Here is a 16164-nt window from a genome sequence, read left to right on the forward strand (position 1 = left end):
ATCAAACAAGTTTCTTCCCTAAAGATTTCCTGTTTTCTGATAATGGTGTTTATGTATGTGTACCTTCTTGAAGCAAATATGCTTTTTTTTTTGTAGATTCCTTCTAATAAATTTCAGTGAGGTGTCAGGTATCAGTGGGGTATCAGTGAGGTGGGACTTTTGTTGAACTGTGAATGTGCCTCATATTTGATCTCATGCAGGAAAATAGAAAGTCATCCAATATTTTCCTAAAACTTGTAAATCCATGCATTAAAAGCCCTAGGCTTATGAATGGAGTTTAAGAGTTAGGGAAATGTATGAAAGCCTGGTTCATTAATATGAAACTTCTGAAGCAGGACTATTGTTTCTTATTTGTTAGGCATAGTTATGGAAGGAGCATTTTACCAGCTACTGGGCTGTTTTTGGTTTAGTTTAAATCTGTTTTTGCTATTGACTCAGTCATTGGCAATGAAACAAAATACATAATCATGTAACACAAATGTATTTGTACCACTCACTAGAATCCATTCATAAAAACTACACAGAGTGGAAGTTGATTATTGTCTCATTGTAATTGTTAGAATTTTAGCATAAGTCCATAATCAAGGAATGAGATATCAAGCTTGTAAAAGGAGCTAATTTTGGATAGCAAATTCCGTTATGATTGAATGCTATTTAATTTTGACATTTTTTTGCAAAAAAGGAAGAAGTTAACTATACATTATAATCAATTTGGAATAAAATATGTAGCACAGCTCACAAATCTTGAAATGAGGCTTTGTTGCTGCAAGTGAACAGTCTTTGTAGACACAGGAGGAGATTGTGTAATTCAATCTATTCAACTACCCTTGGGAAATGGCTTTATGGATACAATGGGGGCAGAGAGCAGTTATAGTTCACAAAATGCCAGTGTTTCAAAGAGTGGCATAGCAGTGATGCTAAAAGCAACAATTGTTTTCTTTATATATTTTTCTTTGCAACAAAGATTCATTCTTTACCTTGAGTGTGATGTGAGTCCAGTTGAGAAGACCCATACAATGCTAAGGAGATCTACAAAATATTTTTCCTAAGTTATAAAAAGGATAAAACTTGCAGGAACCACCGTGCAATCTAAACATGCTTTTCACAAAATTCAGTACCCAAGAACATGGCTCTAAAGCATTCTGGCTGCTTCTAGACAGGTGGGATTCAACTGCATAACAGCAAATTGAGAATGCACAATAGATCTGACCCTCTTGTGCAACATACCCAGCTTCAGACTTTTGCAGTAAGGCAAATGCACAGGGAAATGCACTGTACACTATGGAATAACAACTGCTTGACATAACACCATATAACCTCCCTGCAAATAAATCAGCATGAGAGCGTGAAAAACCAGCTACCTAGAAGTGACCTCTTTGCATGTGATCATTACAGGGCTGGATCTAGGTCTCTGAGAGTATTTGGGCATAGGGTATCAGCGGTTCATCAACCGCTCCCTTTCCTCTTCAAATTTCCCTTGAAAGGATGGTCTACCCCTTCCCCTCTCCTAGCATCTATTAAACTATGGATATTTCCCATTGCCCCAATGAGCCTTTGAAAATGTTGCACTGTGGAGAGACTGAGAATACCAGAGAAACATACAAAAGGACAGGGGCTTTGTTTTTATAACTGTTATACAACTGTACATTGTTCTTAACGTTTGAACCAAGTCTTCTCATAAAAGCAATATTCAGTTCAGAATGCAAATTTGTAGAATCTCTTTACAGAAGCACTAGAATTCAGTTCAGATAAAATATTTGGAGGTGCAGATGTCATAATGTAGTATGAACAATATGTAAAAGGGAAGTGATATGGCAGATTCCAAGCTCTGTACTTTCACTGAATGTCATGTACACAGTTAGTGTGTACTGAAGTAGCATTTCTGCCCCCTCTGCTCAGCCTGGACACTGAGGTCTAGCTCTGAAGGCCTTTGAGGGTTCTCTCATTGCAAGAAGTTACAGGGAGCCAGGCAGAAGGCCTTCTCAGTAGTTGCGCCTGCCCCTGTGATATGCCTTCCATCAGATGTTAAAGACAATAAATAAATAATTATACAACCTTCCATAGACATCTGAAGGCAGCCTTGTTTCAGAAGGCTTTAAATATGTGATATTCTAATTGTGTTTTGTAAATACTTTTGGAAGCACTGTTGGAGTACAAGATAACTTCTTCTTCGTCTTCTTATGAAGTTCCTGTACACTTATATACAGATAAACTCACATAAACACAATCCAAAGCCCTCTGTTTCCCAGGACCACATTTATGGGAGCTTAAACAACTGCACTTTTATCATGGGGATACCTAGTGCATTCTGTACATGAAGACAAAGTACAGTCATTCTGGCTCATCCTGCTTCCAACCTTCATGCATTAAGGGGAAATTATTTTTACACACACACACACACACACACACAGAGAGAGAGAGAGAGGTGGGGGGAGGGCTATAAAAATACTGTATGTGAATTACTGCGAAGTTCATAGACACTCATGCCTTAGCTTTCATGCAGAGAATTTGGACCTATAATTGACAAGCACTCTTAATAACTTTCTTTGGAAATACCAGTTGCTAGGATGCTTAACTAACAATAGTTAAACAACTACCCTTGTATAGTGAGCCATCTTCTTCCTAACAATGGTGAACAAGTTTCAAATGTTAAAAAGCCACCCTTCCCAAAATGTCCTTTTGTAGGTAAAAAAGTCCATTTTTATATGCATGTCCATCCATCTCTAAGTCATCTTGTACTACAGTTAAGAAAGGTTTTTAATTATTTAAGCAGTAACATAAACAAGCCATTAGTTAGTACAGTTAATAATCCATGACAATTTAGCTCCGAATGAAATCCTTAAATTTAGTATTATTTATTAGCCAATTTGATTTCTTCCTAGGCATTTATCTATCAAAGTAGGCATTCTGATTGCATATGCATTATGTAAGATAAAAAATAAACCACGTAGCTGTTGATAAGACAAACATTAGTTATTGAAGCAAATCAAAATCCTTCCCAACACTGTTTTTCACTATAGTTAAGAAATCTCTTAAGCAACCCTTTTGTGCAGAGTTGGGAGGCAAACAAAGCAGAAATTAATTGATTTGCTACTGAAATTCTTCAGAAGTCAATTTTGAGGCAACAAACTATTTGCATTATTTGGGGGGGGGGGAGAATCTGCCATGGTTTAATGGTTATGATCTTTATTTTTATGGATTTTAACCCTTGACACAGTAGAATTGAGAGCAAAAATTACTGTTATGCATTAGTAGATTACAAAGCCCAACATGTAGTGCAAGATTTTCCATGAAAATATTCTCCTTAATATCGGGAAATAATAGACAAAAAACAGGATGCCTCTTCTAAGTCAAATGAAGTAGAAACAGTATGGCTTATGCAAAGGTAAATCCTGGCTCACTAACCTTTAAGACTTCTATGAGAGTGTCAACAAGCATATAGGCAGAGGTGCTTCACATGACACTGTGTACTTGGACTTTCAGAAAGCTTTTGGCAAAGTGTATCACCAAAAAGTCCTAAGTAAGCTAGTAATCATAGAATTAGAGAACCTATAACTGGTTAAATAGCAAGAAGAAGAGTGGGAATAAATGGACAGTTATTGCAACATAAGGAAAGTGGTGTTCCCCAAGGATGAGTATTAGAATCAGTGCCTTTTAACTTGTTAATAAACAATCTAGTATTAGGAGTTAGTAGTGAGGTAGCCATGTTTGCTGATGATACTAAATTGTTCAGGGTGGTTAAAACAAAAAGGGCTCCAAAAGAACTTCTCAAAGCTGAGTAAATGGGCAACAAAATGGCAAATCGGGTCCTCCCTTAAAGAGGGCATGTGTTGAGGTGAGACCTGGCAACCAAACCTGCATTGTGGGTGGGTAAGATTGGTTAGCCACAACACCCAATTGGTAGGTCCCTTGATACAGGATTTAATCAGGCCAATGGGACGCAGGCTAAACGGATCAAGGGACCTATATATGCCTATGCATGTGACCCAGAGCTTCCTTTTTCGGTGCATGCATTGGAACACCCACCCACCTCTCCCTATTTTTAGGGCTTGTGAGCTTGACCTTGCTATGCTGTTGTGTGTCGTCTGTTGTTGGGACAGGGCCACAGCAGGAATTTTCCCCACTTAGCTGATGCCATTTGGGATTCGACTGCCGCGTAGCAAATCGTCACAACTTGTAAGGTTGCGGATAGGCTCTGGTTCAGGTGATAGGGATGGGAGAATGCTCTCACCATCCCTATGTGAAGGGTATTCCATAAAAGGAATCAAGGGACTCGATGGTTTGGTCAACCCCTGTGAGGGGGTTGTGCCCATGCCTGAGTCCAGGGGGGTATTAGGGTGGCGGAGATGGCCTGTTCCTGGTTTTCCACTGATCCAGGTGTTCACCCTAGGCTGACCTATGCTGGTACCCTGGGTCAGCGCTACCTGCAATGGTGCAGGGAGCTAGTCGAACCAGACCCTATGCAACCACTCACTTGCTGTAATCAATAAAGTTGTGGCCTAAATTCTGCCAAAAACCAAACCAAAATTTGAGTCTTATCTGAATTTATTTAAGGGGGAGGTTTAAAGCTCTGAACATGCAAATGTAAATCAGTGTGGATGCATACAATGACCAGGGCAAAAGATATTAATATCACATATGCGCTTATGAGGTGCTGATAAACTACGAATGAGCCTTTGGGGTCATAGTGAATAGCTCAATGAAGAGGTCAACTCAATGTGTGGCAGCTGTGAAAAAGTCAAATTCCATGCTAGGAATCATTAGGAAAGGAATTGAAAATAAAACTTCCAATATCATAATACCCCCCGCCCCCCCAAAAATTCCATGTTTCCTCCTCTCTCCTGTTCTGCAACCCCTTTTGTGAGTCAAGGACTTGCACCACGTAGTGGTGAATAAGAGACAAGGACACAATTATTTAGGTTAATGGGCTGAAAAGGCCACAACTTTTATTAATTATGGCATGTGAGTGGTATTGGCTTAGGCATTGGATCACACAACATATACATGTACGATCCAACGTCCTCCAAGCAGCTGAATGAGGCGCGGAGGCCGCTTGAATGCAGCTAAACCCTGCCCCTGGGGCAACCCTATTGGCTGGCCAGCCGGAGGGTAGCGAGGCAGCAGGGTGATGATGCAGGGGGCTGAACACGCACCCCTGCCGACACGGGAACGGCTCCCACTCACAATACCTGCCCTCTGGGAGGAGGAGAGGCTTTGCACACAATCTCATGATATATATTACTGTATCTTTAAGATCTTAAGAGCAAAGGCCTGTCAGTTTGTTCAGTAATCTATTATGGGTATTGTTTGTTATATGTATTTTGAGAAACTGAAAAATAAAGTAAAGAAGATTTAGAGAAGGTTTCATTCAATTAATGGATATTGTATATATATGGGTGTTCACTTGTTAATAAAATACCTGCTCTAAATTATTATGTTGAATCTGGAACTTTAGACAACACATGGCACCATGAATGAAATACATTCTGTGAAGTACCTTTCTGATTGTTTAAAACTGCTACTTTTCCCCTGGTAGTGAAAAGTAGGGTGTCAGTGGTTCAGAATTTCTATTTACACTTTAATAAGAGAACCCCTATGTAGCAGTAAATCTGCACTTGAAGATATAAATGGCCTTTTCCTAATTATTCTGGCAGATCTAAGATTTCACCTGTCACAAGTCTTCACTGATTTTTTTTCATGCTCTGATTCATAACAATGCATTAAGTACATTTGCCTTCCTGCATTACTATTCAAGGATGTTCTTTAAGTCCTTAAAATTAAGAAAATGTTTGTCTCCTTGTGATTATTTACACTTAAAAGTGCCTCACACTTCATGGGTGAATAATTAATGAGGACTTGAGACATCTGATAAAACTTCGTCTCATAGAAACCCTATGCCAATCCTCTCCACAGCCCCAAGCACATACAAAGTCATTAGGGATATTTTATTCAAGCTAGACAACATTGATTTAGCCACATAGGTCCTATTGACATTAACTGTAGGCAGGCTTCTAAATCATTGTACAATGTAGTGAAATCACTGCAATTACTCTTAACAAGATCACTTTCAGGGTGTTATCCCAAAGATTATTAAATAATGGAATCTTGGCAAACAGTGAACTGATGCAATATTTCAAAACATGGGTCTGATATGCTCAGCCGAGGCAGTATATTATGGCTGTATTTAGGCGAACAGCTATGCCAATTTAAACCAGATGATTACATGGCCTCCTATATTGTGCACTGAAGTTCTGCATTGTGGCAATTCAGATGTGAATACTATTTAGTATCTTACTCCAAGTTTAATGAAGAAGCAAAATTATTTTCCTCTTGTAACAGAAAAGCCTAGCGGTATGGAGGTGATGTGGCTGGGGAAAACTATAGCAAATTGTGGATTTTCATACCAATAAGCTATTTCCAGTATTCTCCTTCTGACACTCTCATGAGAAATGAATACAAATGAACCATTGCAGCTATCATAATTTTTGTAGTACCATTTAGCATAAAAATTATTTTTATCATTCTTGCCATTTTAATGATCTGAACTAGGCTGATTTACTTCATTTTTCTCAGACGATAAAGCCCAGAAGATAGGAAAAGACTTATAAGGGAAGCTCTAATTCCATTGAGATTACACCATCCATTATGTTATGGAGGCATAACAGAGTCATACTCACCAGGGCCTCTGACTGCTGCAAATGCCACTGCTCTTCTACGCACTACTAAGTGCCTAGTGCTGTGCTTAACAGCCTCTTTCTGCCCTAGCTAATATGTACACAGTGCTATTCTACCACCCTAGTTTATTAATCTGACTAAAATAGATATTTATTTCCGTTGTAGGACTAACGAAAAAGAAGAAAACTCCACATGCTACAGTTGTTGGCATCCACCTGTTTCAGGAGACAATGGAGAAGTATGCCTTTACAGGTGAAGTCAAACCACTGGAAAGTTACAGCTCCTGCTGTGGCTGCAGGGACCGATATAGGAGAGACATACTTTGTTGCAGCTGGTGCAGATGAAGGTGACTGGTTGTGCTGCTGATATGCAGCTTCTCCCAGTGGTCAATCCTCCTCTGGTCACTGCTGTGGATACACAACTTGGCTGATTGTCTTCAGGTGCTGCAGTGCTAATGTTGTCAGCCTTCATGTTTCGTTTGCAGACATCTTTGTAACACAGGGTTGGTCTGCCAACGGGTCTGGTGCCAGCTCCCTGAAGAGTACATCCTTGGGGATCCTGCCATCTTCCACGAGGGGGACGGGTGCGCATTGTGCACGCATGACATCACACACTCAGTCTCCTCCAGAGGACACAATGCACGCTGGGCACCCTCAGTTTTGGGGGGCAACCTGGCACCTCTGTTTTTCAGATGTATCCCTGGCATATATGCACATCTTATGGTTTATATTAACAATATTCATTTAGTTCATAGAACTAATGGGCTAGACAGAAATGGAGTTGCTCCTGATAAATTGTTATTTTTGTTTTGATATTTTTGTGGCCTTAAATTATATTTTATAGTGTGTTTGACTTGGTGCTTGTAAACTGCTTAGGCAGATTTTACCCCCATTGAAAAGTAGTATACACTTTTTTTGGGGTGTGTGGAAATGCTATACAAATGAATTGTCTAATGATTACAAAGTATACTTTACTTTCTTTATTTATAGCGTTTGCCAAATAAACAGCTTCCTGTGCACAAGGAAGGTCAAGGTACATCAAAACAACCAAAATCTCCTCAGATATAATGAAACAATAAATCACTTTAAAACTTTCACAAAGTGGGCTAGCAATTCATTAGGCTTCAGATTTTTTAACACAATAAATATAGGGCTCTTTCTTCCTTGCTCAATGAGAAAGGCTCTATTCTCAGATATGTTGGATAGTCCAATTCACTTTAATAATTTTTTTAACACTTCCATAATGTCAGGTTTTCATCTTTTATTACTCTTTTCTGTATTGGAAAATATATTTTCCTAAGTACTGTTCACTATCCATTAAATGTATTGTTTAATATGATCTCTAATTCCTAAAGGTTAGGGGAAACTACAAATCCTTTTCATATCTGGCATGTCTTAGAAGAAGAAAAACAACACACACATTCTGTTAAAAGGTCAAACAACCATTAACTTAATCATGTTTTTCCTACAGACTTTGGCTTGTATTCTGTTTCAAAATTCTGGTTCTCTCTCTGGTCCCACTCACCACTAGCATAGCCCCACTCCCAGAAGTTGCCACAGGGTTCCACACCCCTGCTGTCAGTGGTGCATAAACAATGTGTGTTTACCTTTGCTTACAAAAATGAGAATGTTAGGAGAAAGGCACACTAGAATACTGAGAAATTTTGTGACAACTTTAAAAAATAAAATGGAAGTGAAAACTAAAGTGACATACTTAAGATCTGAAAATGAGAAACTAAAAGATGAAACAGGCAGACTGATGCATTCCTAGCTACTTGGCTTATTTGTTAGGAAATGTGACTGCCACATCCTGCATCACCTTACACAGATGCAGAATATCCCCCAGGTTTTTCCAAGTTGTGCAGTTGTCCTAGTCCTGACTCATATCTGTTTCCATCATCTAGGAGGTCAGAAGATACTTCTCCCTCTGATAAAGGGATGGCAGAATATGGATAAAGAAATGTAGGACTATATCAGAATCACTATGCTTGGAACTGCAATGTAAAAAATAAAAATAGGTCAGACACTCCTCCCGCACTTCATTTTGCTTTAATCTCCACTCTTTCAATTGCATGGCACCTTGTTGTAAAATAAATCTACAGTACTTTGCCATCTATTAGTTGTTTACGGCATTCAGGCTGCAGAAGTATAAACATACCATAGATATCTCAGTGTAGCAAATCCTAAGTAATGAGATTTGGGACAGTTAAATCCTTGTATAATGTTCTCTGCCATTTTGATTAATACTGTGAATTCTAAAATACCTCTAGGCTACGAAAATGAATGCAAGTCATTATTCAGATGAGTGGAATAAAGTTTTTAAAAATCCATTTTTATACATCTTCGGTTTAGAACGCCTTAATTAGTATTTTACATCAACATTAAAATTGTTAGGATTTTGCATTCCTTAGGAGGTTCCTTGATGGATTTGCAGAGAATTGCAGTGAATGTGTTAACATTTGAGACTCTTTCTCCATGAGAGCAGTTGCCTGCCAAAGGAAAGCTAAAAATTTAAGCCTGTTATGTAAGGGAGGAAGCTTCTACTGGTTTCAGCTAAAAATTCTGCCCTCCAGGCCCCTTTGCAAAGTATTACAGTTACTGGCTGATAAACTGCTTATTGTGGAGGGTTTCTTTGGAAATACTGCAAGTGCCCATTGAAAATAATGCATTGCAGATCCTGAGGAAATGATATTAACATTTCCTATGCCATCATTTATGGTGATCTTGTCCTGAAAAACTCATAAACACTTTATTTGGTGATTCAGTTTATGCCTTACTGTGTCATTGGGATTGATGCTTGACAGCAATGGTGCCATAAATTATGCATGCCAATTTAGTGAATGCCATTAAACCAAGCAGGTCAGGGTAATTTCAGTAATTATACATATAAATAGTATTATTAGCTCTGTCAATGTCTGTACCTGTGTTATACGTCAACATAGCCCATCAACTGTGTGGGTGAAAAGATTCTGGATTTTGCATAAGGTTGATTGACTGGACTGGTTCCAATTTTAATCTGTTGGGAAACTGATGGAGGTATTTATTCCATTTGGCTGGTGACTATAATCATGCATTACTGCACAGATTTAGAACACTGTTTCATGTTTTGCTTTGCTTGATTTAATTTTTAGAGGCTAAAAATGAAAGAATAATTGCTTCTGCTAAATATGGGAAGAAGCCAGTGCTGTTCACATCATTACATTATGGATGTACAACTATTTCCACAGGGCTTTTCAAGCTTTTTCAACTTTTCCTACCAACCCTTCTATACAGTCCTCCAGATATTCTTTGGTATTTAATTGTAATAATGATGCCTAATTATAAATAACTATTAATAACTATTATTTTCAATTCGCTCAATTCAAATCACTGTTCTCCTTAGAGATGCCACCAAAGTACATCATTTCCAGGATCAGATTATCTGACTTTGTTGGCTTGTAGTGCTCATCTTCAAAACAGCCTAACAATCCAGCTCAGATTTTGATCATGGGACAGATTCAGAAAGTAGGTGGTGGGAAGGGATTTGTTCATGTCATCCGAGTCATGGTAGGGTTGATTCTAAACCATATTTTGATTTGGAGTAAGCCAACGTATTTTCTTATATTTGGGGGGGAATTCTTCTATTTGCCAAGTTGAATTACAAATTGAATCAGGTAAAATGATACAGCTTTGCTAGTTCTACTGGGGACCCATTATCACTCTCCTGTTTGTTTGTGGTGGCTGGGCTGGGCACCCCCCCCCCGGCAGCTTGCAGACACACGCTGCTGCAGGAGAGTGCCTCTGATTTGCTAGTAAAAGTGACTTACCATGTCATGAAATGATGCATGTCTAAAAAGTGTGTCACTAACATGAAAAGTTTGGAAAGCACTGGTTTTCAGGCATTGTATCTGGATGTGAATTTGAAAAGTCAAGAGTGCTTGAAGAACTCGGTATCATAAGGATCTCTTTTTATAACAGCTGGCAATTGTTACACAAACACAGACTTCCCATGGGCACATGGCTGGTCACTGTGAGGATACTGGATTAGATAGGCCTTTGGGCTGATACAGTAGTGCTATTCTTATGTCCCTATATACCATTTGGACTGGGGAATTGCTTCAAGAACATGCTCACCCACTTCACAAACACAGAAATATGATAGGGTGCTGGAGGAAATCCTGCAGATGAAGCCCTGATTGTGACTTCCACTTCATTTGTGGAAGTAAATTGGAATTTTAATTATTGATGACAATCACCTACGCAATTATGTCCTAAACCGTAGTACCATTCACAGAAAATGATGTTTTTCTAACTGAAACCTCCCTAGCCTCAGTTTATCCTTTGAAAAGTAACAATGCCTTAGTTTCAGAATATTTTCATTTTCCTCAAATCAACAAAACCAGGGCTTTGGCTTAAACGAAACAAGCATGCGAATCATAACTCATGAAATGCACACACCACAATATTCCTTTGCACTTCTGTGCTGCTTCCAAGAGCATGTTATGGCTGTTTAAACCTCGCTGATCAGTCTCCTGTCCATAAATACTGCATAGCACAATGCCACACTGGTGCTCTGTGTGTGTGTGTGTGCGCGCACACACACACGAACACACACATGTGATTTGTTTCCCTTCTCTTCCGTCTCTTTAAGAGATGGGGTGGGAGAACCAACATGAGAAAGAACTCCATCTACAGTTGACATAGGCCCAGAGATTCTGTGAAGTAAACAAAGCAACACTATGGGAGCTGCAGATCCACTTCACTCTCCCTGTTCTTGCTGAGGGGAAACAAAGAATGCCATGTAACTAGCCAGAAAAAAAACAGGCCTGTGCTCTATTTCTGGGTCAACTTAAGTGCCGAGAAATTCATCCTTCTAGCCTTGGCTTTAAATAGCAAGGGCAAACACCTGGAATAGCCAGCAAGAGAGTCATGACCATTTTCCCATAGAAGAGGTGGCACGAAATTATTCCATCCCTGCTTTCAAATCCCCTTCTGTGCTATCCAGCTAAGAGTCCTCAGGCTGTGCTGCACACAAACAAGCACAGCTATCTTCGGTAGGCAATTTTTCATGCTTTCAGTCTCTTAGGTTCCTGCATCTGATATGATAGTATATTTAAAGTATAATGTGGCAATTTACACTCCAGGTACCACAATGTAAATAATGTTTGACTAAAAAAAAGTCTATCATCATCTATTTTTTTCTTATGCAAGAAAACGAATAAATACATTTTCAAAATTCTTTGTGGGTGCGTACAGCATGACAAAGTTCTCTAATAATATTGTGGTTAATCTAGATGAGTTAAACTCAGGTAGCCAGAAACTCGACAACTGCTGATGGCTTAGATTTGTCACACTGGAGAAGATCTTTAGGGCTTCTCAAAGAAAGCAGCTAGCCTGCTTTTTTAAAATTTGAAATAAATGGATAAATACTAGTGATGCAAGTTGTAGTTCCAAACACTTGGAGGCACAAGGTTGGTGAAGGCTAATATAGGCAATTGGAGGAAGAAGGGTGAGAAAAATCCAGTTTACCTAATCTATTTCCAAAGATAGCACAGTCCAGTATGTTGAGCATAATTGTGATCACTCTTTTTCTTCAAACAGAGGCCAACTATGTTGTATCCTGATATTTTTGAAATCGGGTTAGTTGTACACTGTATTCATAAATGACTTGGATGAAGAAATTGAGGGGATGCTCATATTTGTTCATCTGGGAGAGATAGCTAATGCTGCAGAAGACAGAATCAGGATTCAAAATGACCTGAACGTAGTGGAGAATTGGGCCCAAACTAATGAAATTAATTTCAACAGGGGCAAATGTAAGGTTCTACACTTATGCAGGAAGAACTAGCTGCACAACATAAGATGGGGGACACCTGGCTTACCAGTAGAACTTGTGCAAAGGATCTAGGGGTTTTAGTAGACCACAAGCTTAACATGAGTTAAGAAGCAACAAGCTTGTTTTCTCCTGTTCTGGAGGCTAAGACCAGAACTAATGGCTTCAAGTCACAAGACAGTAGATTCCAGCTAAACATCAGAAACAACTTTCTGACAGCAAGAGCTGTTTGACAGTGGAGCAGACTCCCTTGGAATGTAGTGGACTCTTCTTCCTTGGAGGTTTTTAAGTGGAAGTTGGATGGTCATCTGTCCTGGACACTTTAGTTGAGATGCCAGTATTGCAGGGGGTTGGACTAGATGAGCCTCAGGGTCCCTTCCAACTCTAGAATTCTAGAATTCTTTCCTTGAATTAAGCAGAGAAGCCAGCTTTCCAAATAAAGTGCTTATACCAAATGTTTCACGTAGCTCTTCGTCTGCATCAGCTCACTATTTCTGGTCTTAGCACCCAAGATAACTGAGCTTTTATCCACTGAATCATATTTTCCACAGCAACTGCTTCTTAACGTTAATCCATCTTTTCAGCTTATATCTGCATACATTAGGAAATATTACATACCCTAATTCCCAGCCAACAGACCTCAAGCTAGGTCACTATCTTCTGATAATCCTCATTTTGTAGTTTATTATGAGCTCAGAGAAACCTTTAAATCATGGATTTCAAATATAAAATGTGCTGATCATTAGCTTTGCCTCTGCTTCATTAGCTCTGCCAGTCCTGTACTCATTTCTCAGACTGATAACTAAAGGAGAACCAAGTAGGAAGAGGTCACGGGAAAAAAATGTCTTTATTCCTGACTCAGAGGCCTATACAGTACATTGCTAGGCAGCTTTTATAAGCAAATGGAGAATGTGGCAGACGAACGAATCCAAAGGGGGGGGGGAGAGAACCCAAGTTGTTTTCTTTCCTTTGTGATCAATTCTTCAAGTAGGCTGATTTATGAACTTTTTAATAAAAAGTATCTTTTTATCTTTTGGGTGATTCTGCTGGTTTCAGTTCAAGAACTTCCATATTTAAATTGAAGAATGTGGTTTTTTTCATAGGAGCAAACTTTCCATTTCCCCCCCAAATCTCTGAATTGAATAGCTGGAAAGATATACGTGTGGATAATGCAAATCCATCTTCTGCTTTTCACTATGAAATTATTAATATCAGCAATTATTTATGCTGTGTGAATTGTTACATTCTAGTTATAGATATTTTCCTGCTGAATAAAGCAGCTGCTGATAACCTATCTGATACACATATAGATACGCATATCCCTGAATACACTATACAAATATTGCCACAGAATAAATCAAGAGAATGGGAAATCTTGTTTTAAAGTCCAAGTTTGTCTGATTAATTTTTATTTAGCTCCAATTGCTTTGTGGAAGGATAACAGTTTTTACCCATATGGTGAAATACAGGTTTTTGGCATTTTGACAAGACAAAGGAAGATCCTTTGGAATTTCATAATATGCAATTCTCAGCCCTGTTTTGCATGCATTGGTAGATTTTATAAATATGGCACAATGGTGCTGTTAGATGTTCCTTATTTCCCTGAACTGTTAAACCACTTCATTCCCCTCAACAGTCACAAACCAACAGATCAGGAATTATGTGGTGTTACAGAATGTTCATAAAAACTCTACTAGCTGAAGGAATGAAACTCTGAGCAGGTTCAGTTCAGTTTGGAAAAACCTTCATACAGAGGCTAGGCAATAGGTAGCAAGGCTAAGAACAGGAAAAATGAAATGAGGTCCAAGGAGGAACAAGCCCTTTTCTGAGTTTCAGATCATGTGCTTAATCAACACAAGTAGGAAAGGGAAGGCAGGTTTGGTTCCTCCCCTTACGCAGATTCAATGAATGGATGAAAGGAGCTCCTACATGAACAACTAAATGCAGAGAGATCACTAGCCAAGTGAATGGGAATCCTGCCGCTGATTTCCAAGTCAGAACATTCCATGTGCACACATAGAAACTGTGTTTAAGTGCTCAGTGAACACACTTAGGGGGCAAGATGAAGCGTGTCATCCTATCCTTATTCATCAAAAGAAGGACACAGAGTGGGCAGATAGAAGACTGATAAACCACCTGAGGGAAAGACAACCAGAAAAAAAATAAAGGCAAATAATTCTGATAGGGGTCATAAATCAAACTGGCCATAATGTTTTAGAAATTGCTGCCTAAACAAACAGACACTGATGGGAGAGTTTGTGGCCTGTCCCAACCAGCTTCTCAAGAGTTTGTTTATCTTTCTTTATTGGAAGTCCAGTTTGTGTCTAAAGATTGTTGCACTTCCCTGATCATAGGAAAGTTAAGCGCACCAATATTCAAATCTAGGAGAATATATATTATACTGTAGACATCATAGTCCTTATATTATTTTGTGATATCACCTCTGCCAATACACATTTTCCCTCTTCCTACACTGGAGTGCTATGATTTGTTATAGTAGCTTCTGTGTTGTCTTTTTCTCCTGCTGGGATACCGTAAAATAAATTAGTTCAATATTATTTTTAAAGGTTGTTGATTTTATTTTTCTGTCATCCATCTAGATAGATATGTTTTAATGAATTGGTTTCTAAGGTAGCTGCGTTTTAGTGCTTTCCTCATTTGCTTCCTGGTGGGGGGACCTGAAATTCTTCATTATAATGTTTCAAAAAGTGACTGCATTGATGTTTTCTTCATCTGTGATTCATAAGCCTAGGGATTTAAATTTGGTAAAGTGTTTATTTTGAAAATGGGATGCTTACTGTTTTGTGCACATGTGAATATGTGGTGGAATATAGAATTGGGATTATTTAGTTCTGTCCATAGCTGAGAAATATATGCAATGATGAGCTGAAAACTAATAATGAAATCTTTTCTGTAATATGTGTTTTTTAAATAACAAAAAACCAAGTTGGGACCTGCGGAAATAAAAAACAACAACTTCGCCTGTCAGTCCATTGGACTTGCATCTTGTTGGCAGATATTTTTCAAAGATATTATTTGATGGCTGAGTGAAGTGCTTCTACACATTATTTATCTTAAGCCAATTTTGGAAAATATTGTTCCTGCTTTTAGGGCAGGGATGCTTTCCCCCCCAGACTCCTACTCTATTCAAAGAAGATTTGGGAAATTAACTCCCAATAGGAAAGTCATGGACAAATAGGGAAATCATGGGCCAATAGGGAAGGGGTTGGGTGTGGCTTTATAAACCAAGTACACTCTCAGGTTCTTCCTCCTATTCCTTTTGCTGCACCATCCTTCCCTAAATGCAGTGTGGGCTCTTGCTCATCACAATTCTTAAATTCTTGCTCATCACAATCCTTAAATTAAATTAATCCTTAAATTAAGGTCCCTTCTTTTTTTTCCCTACGCCACATAGTTGGGAAGAATTTGATTGCCATTTTGATAGTGGCATAGATTGGTTGCCCTTTGAGTATTGACTCCAGACAGGTAATGAATTTGAGGACAGAAAGATTAGGGATATTGAAGCAATATTGGGTTAAGGGCACCTTTAGGGATCCCAGTGCTTATGTCTGATGGGACTTGGGGAGTGTCCATTAGGTCTGACATTAGCATTTTGGCTGAATGCTGGACAGTTGAGCCTAGATGTGTGTCTTGTGTTCATACACCCAAGGAAGGAGT

At 38.8% G+C, this 16164-nt stretch overlaps 1 protein-coding gene across 23 annotated transcripts in view; it reads right to left on the reverse strand.

Moving 5' to 3' along the window:
- The window catches only part of ROBO2 (roundabout guidance receptor 2), a 773593-nt gene that overhangs the window by 634970 nt on the left and 122459 nt on the right, over positions 1–16164 (reverse strand). The window lies entirely within an intron of this gene.

This window comes from Podarcis tiliguerta (assembly GCF_965153285.1).
Source record: "Podarcis tiliguerta genome assembly, chromosome: 4".
NCBI classification, from domain to species: domain Eukaryota; kingdom Metazoa; phylum Chordata; class Lepidosauria; order Squamata; family Lacertidae; genus Podarcis; species Podarcis tiliguerta.